Source organism: Chiloscyllium plagiosum, unplaced genomic scaffold (genome assembly GCF_004010195.1).
Source record: "Chiloscyllium plagiosum isolate BGI_BamShark_2017 unplaced genomic scaffold, ASM401019v2 scaf_66948, whole genome shotgun sequence".
Lineage (NCBI taxonomy): Eukaryota > Metazoa > Chordata > Chondrichthyes > Orectolobiformes > Hemiscylliidae > Chiloscyllium > Chiloscyllium plagiosum.
In genome coordinates this window covers 4,667-9,835 of record NW_025208582.1, presented here as the reverse complement: position 1 = coordinate 9,835, position 5,169 = coordinate 4,667, and the positions used below count along the sequence as shown (strand labels likewise).

The 5,169-nt window shown below is 42.4% G+C and overlaps 1 non-coding gene across 1 annotated transcript; it reads right to left on the bottom strand.

The window, feature by feature from the left end:
• Nucleotides 1-3,282: 3,282 nt before the first annotated feature.
• On the bottom strand, nt 3,283-3,364 carry trnas-uga. The gene has a single exon. It is a non-coding gene; the product is annotated as a tRNA-Ser (tRNA).
• Between the last annotated feature and the right edge of the window lie 1,805 nt (nt 3,365-5,169).

Genomic DNA, 5,169 nt, shown 5'->3' with positions numbered 1-5,169 from the left:
GCAAAACTTTCACTTTAAATTGGAAAGGGCTTCAGGACATTGGAATGTTGATCCAGTTCTTGGAACGTGTTATAAATAAAACTCCTGACTTGAAAATAAGAAGTGGTAAAGGTTTTAGGTAGAAAGAACAAAGAAAGTGTTGATTGAGACGACTCTGTCTCGTCAGCAAATGGGAAATGCCCAACACTGTAAACGGAAATGATTGGGTTTCCTTAGATAACGTCCCGACTGATTTACGGCCTGCCAGAGTGATTGGCAATCACATCAGCGATATAAAGGTAAGGGTAAAAATATTACGGGTAAAATTATTAAGGAAGAACCTTAAATCCCGGGACAAGTGCTGAATCGATTGTAATGCTTTGAAGGAATAACTGAAGTGAAAGGTGTGAATGATATTTTTGTGATTAGGAGGAATGAACTGGACCCTAACAAATTGCTGATGAATTATGCTCGCAATGTAATAGCAAACTAATCCACAGTGCACCGTGCTTGGTTAGCTCAGTCGGTGCAGTTTGAGATGCTTAATCTGAGGGTAGTGGGTGCAAGCCTCACAATGGACGCTTTCACCGCTTAATACAATTCCAGCTCTTCGTTCCATGTGTGGTATTGCAACCCTTCGCAGGGGGATGTTCTTGCTGCTTTCAGTGACACATCTGTCCGCCTGTTTTTGATCACACGTCGGTTTCTGAGTGAACACTGTTTCCATTTTACTGGAGGCGCCAGAGACACCTTTATCAGTGCAGCCGAAAATACAATGACTGATGTCCGTTTCAAAACGTGAGTTTCCAAACCAACCGTGCACCACCCAAAGTGTTCAAAGGAACGGAAAGCGAATGGCCACTTGCTCGGGGTCTGACAGAGGTGGATCAATGTCACATATCCTGAACCAATTTTCAGTGATTCAGATTGTTCTGATGGAAACAGAAGGGAACTCTCCCTCAACGTTTTGCAATTGTTCTTCTTGCGTTTAACGTAATGAACAGTATATTGTCAGTTACGAGAGTGGAGGTGCGGCAGGACCGTGAGGTTTCAGTGTGGGACATAGACACAGTAAGTCAAATATCCCCAGAGCACGGGAGAGATGTTTGGTCCAGGATCACTGCCATCTTCTGTTTCTAAACCAACAAATGAACTTACTGGAAAATCTCAGCAGGTCTGGTAGCATCTTGGAAATAAAAATCGATTTAAGACTTTGGGACTAGTGACACTTCTTTTCCATGTCCATCTCCACCTGATTTTGCACACTCTTCCTTTTTATTGAATGTCTCCTACTTCCAACTTTATATTCAGCTTCTCTTTTACTACTTCCTCTCCAACCATTTTCCCAGTCTCCAATTTTGTATCAGAACTGTTCCATCTTTCACATTGCCCAGGACTTCGAACTGAACAAATAACTCTGTTTCTATTTCCTTAGATAGCAGATGGCCAGAGACTGGAAGGCAGTGTTGTTCCGAAAACTCATCCATGATTCACCCCGAGTCCACAGGGAGCAAGACGTTTACACGCAGCAGAATACAACACCATGTTCTCCAATCCCCCGATGCCAACTGAAAGCGGCCACTGCAGCTGCAATTAGCGGCTTCCTGCCAAACCCTGGGACAGAGCTCGTGGAAACTCCTTCCTCATTAACTGCTCTTCCCGTGGGAAAGGAGCAAAACTTCCATTTTTATTTGGAAACGGCTTCAGGAGATTGGAAGGTTGTTCCTGTTCTTGGAACGTGTTATAAACAAAACTCCTGTCTTGAAAATAAGAAGTGGTAAACGTTTTAGGCAGGAAGAACAAAGAAAATGTTGATGGTGAGGACTCTGTCTTGTCAGCAGATGGGAAATTCCCAATACTGTAAACAGAAATGATTGGGTTTCCCTGCTTTTGCACACTCTTCCTTTTTATTGAATGTCTCCTGACTTCCAACTTTGTAATGTTTTGAACAAATAACAAAAGTGAAGGATGTGAATTATTTTATTTATGATTGGGAGGAATGAGCTGGATCTTTGCAAATTGCTGTGCCAGGTGAATTATGCTCAGAATGAAATAGCAAACTAATGCATCGTGTCCCAAGCCTGGATATCTCAGTTCGGTGCAATGTGAGTTGTTTAATCAGAGAGCCGTGCATTCAAGCCCCATAATAGTCGTTTTCGCTGTTTAATAGAGTTCATGCTCTTCGTTCCACATGCAGAATTGCAAGCTGGTGTGGCATTCTTGTTGTTTTGGCTGACACATATGTCCTCCTGCTTTGATCACATGTCGGTTACTGAGTGAAAACTGTCTGCACTTTACTGGAAACGCCAGATACAACTTTATCAGTGCAGCTGAAAATACTCTGAATTATGTCCATTTCAAAACGTGAGATTCCACTTCATCCGTGCACCAACCAAAGTGTTCAAAGACACAGAACGCGAATGGCCATTTGTTAGTGGTCTGACAGAGACGTCTTAATGTCTCATGGGTCCTGAACAAAAATTAACTGATTCAGAATGTGCTGATGGAACGGAACGGAGCTCTTCCTGTTCATTTTGCAATTGTTCTTGTGTTCTCATGTAAGTTTGTGTAATGAACAGTTTATTGCCAGTAACGAGGGTGGGGGTGGGGAAGGATTCTGAGGTTTCAGTGTGGGACAGACGTGATCTGATCGAACGGGTAAGTCACATATTCCCAGAACATGAGAGAGCTGATTGGTCCAGGGTCACTCCCATCTTCTGGTTCACATTCTGCAGTTCTATAATTGAACTTCTTGAAAAGCTGAAAAAAAAGGGCGGCACGGTGGCACAGTGGTTAGCACTGCTGCCTCACCGCGCCAGAGACCCGCGTTCAATTCCCGCTTCTGGCGACTGACTGTGTGGAGTTTGCACGTTCTCCCCGTGTCTGCGTTGGTTTTCTCCGGGTGCTCCGGTTTCCTCCCACAGTCCAAAGATGTGCAGGTTAGGTGAATTGGCCATGTTAAATTGCCCGTATGGGTCGGTGTGGACTTGTTGGGTCGAAGGGCCTGTTTCCACACTGTGTAATGTACTCTAATGTTATTGCATTGCTTCTTGCTTTGCTGAATTCCACCCCCCAAACATCCAAATTTCACGATAGTTCGACAAGTGTGTTGAAACTGATTCGTGTTGGAAGTTGGTGGCCTTTTGTGTCTCGACATATAATTTATTCAATGAGATGACTGGGTCAGTCTTGAAATTACTTCTGATTCTTCACAGTTGAAAATTTACTTTCGATTGAATGCAAAGCTCAAGCTCCACGAAATTCAAATCCTGCAACGGAATTAATGACTTTTAAAAGACTCTACGCTGGGAATAGGATTCGAACCTACGCAGGGGACCCCAGTTGGATTTCAAACCCAACGCCTTAACCTCTCGGCCATCACAGCTGCCGCATTGATCTCAATTTTCACAGTAAAACAACTGAATTCATTTGTTGGAAGAACAAATTGTCAAGACCGAAAGATTTCGCCAAATCCTTTGCAGAGACCCAGACGAACGTTACCTTAGCAGATTGACAGGCTTTCACCACAAACTAGATTCTGACACAGCTGAAGATGCAGAATGATTCTTCGTCGAATTATAGAGTCACGGATGTACACCACGAAGAGAGGATCATTGTATCACTGCGTCCTATCGATTTTGACTCAATTGCTCATCATCTGGTGCCAAATTAGATATGCTGTTGTGTTTTAATATTCATCGAAATATGGTATTAGAAAAATTGATGCTAAGTCCATAAACACTAGCTACATTCGTAAAAAAATATATCGGAATTAGAAAGAATGCAGAACCAATTTACAGGAATGGATCCAGCAACTAATCTGTAAGTTCTGACATCAGGTAATGAACTTGTGAGCACAAGAGAGGAAGATTAACCGAAGATTTGGAACTTCAAATCGTCTTCACGGAATTATTTGCAAAGTTTTTGCGGTTGTTCTAGAGTCATCAAGTCGTTGAACAATACAACATGGAAAGTGGCCCTTCTTTCCAACTTGACCATGGTGGACCGATATCCTAAGTTAATAGGTCCCATTTGCCAACATTTGGCTCACATCCCTCTAAACCTTGTTACTCATATATCCATCCAGTTGCCATTCAATGTTACAGTTGTACCAGACTCGACCAATTTCTCTGGCATCTCATTCTGGATACGTCTGAAAAAGTTCCCCCTGTCGTCCCTTTTAAATCCTTACCCACTAATTTTAAACCGATGTTTTCTAAATTTTGACTTCCTCACCTGCCGGAAAACACCTTGACGAGTCAACCTGTCCATGTCCCTCATGATCTAATAAATAGCAACGATTTAACTTTATCACACTTGTCAGGAGGGAAATGTGTGGAGATTATTTGTCGAAGCTTTGAAGTAGAAAGTCTGATGTACAGATTTTTAGAAATGCATCTTGGAGAAGTTTTTAATAAGTCATTGAAGTCTAGTAGCAGTTGTAGAAGTCTGTTGTGAAAGCTGCAGAAGGATTTCAGGGTACGAGAACGAAGCATTATTTCCAATGTATGGTGTGTCAGTTCGACCACACTTGGACTTCAGTATGAGGAAATATAATCCTCAATTTAGGAAAGATACTAATGCAATATGATGAAATAGCACGAATGGCGATTAGCCTTGATATCATGGATGAACGTTAGTCCTCTGATTTGAAATTGGGCAAATCCGGCCTTTTTTTAACAGTTTCAAAACAAGAGAGGTAATCTCATTGAGAGTTGCAAAATATTTGAAGAGATAAACAGGGTGGTGCAATTAAATTTTGTTCCCTCATTGGTGAATCTAGAAGCAGGAGAGGACAATTTTAAAATGAAGCATTGTGATTTATGACCAGGACGAGAACTATTGATTTTTGTCTTCGCCTTGAGAAGTCTCGCTGTTCAGCACTACAGTGAGCCTTGGATATTTGGTCTTTGAATGCGTCACTATCAGCCTGACCCGCCGACACTTACTGCGTCACTATAGACCTGACCCCTCACACTTACTGCCTTAATATCAGCGTGAACCCCTCAAACTTATTGCATCACTATCCATCTGGCGCCCTCACACTTACTGCGCCACTTTCATTTCGAGACCCTCATTTTGACTGCGTCACTATCAGCCTGACTGCCAAACACTTACTTTGTCACAATCAGTCACGCCCTTACACTTCCTATGTTACTATCACCCTGACTCCTTACACTTACTGTGTCA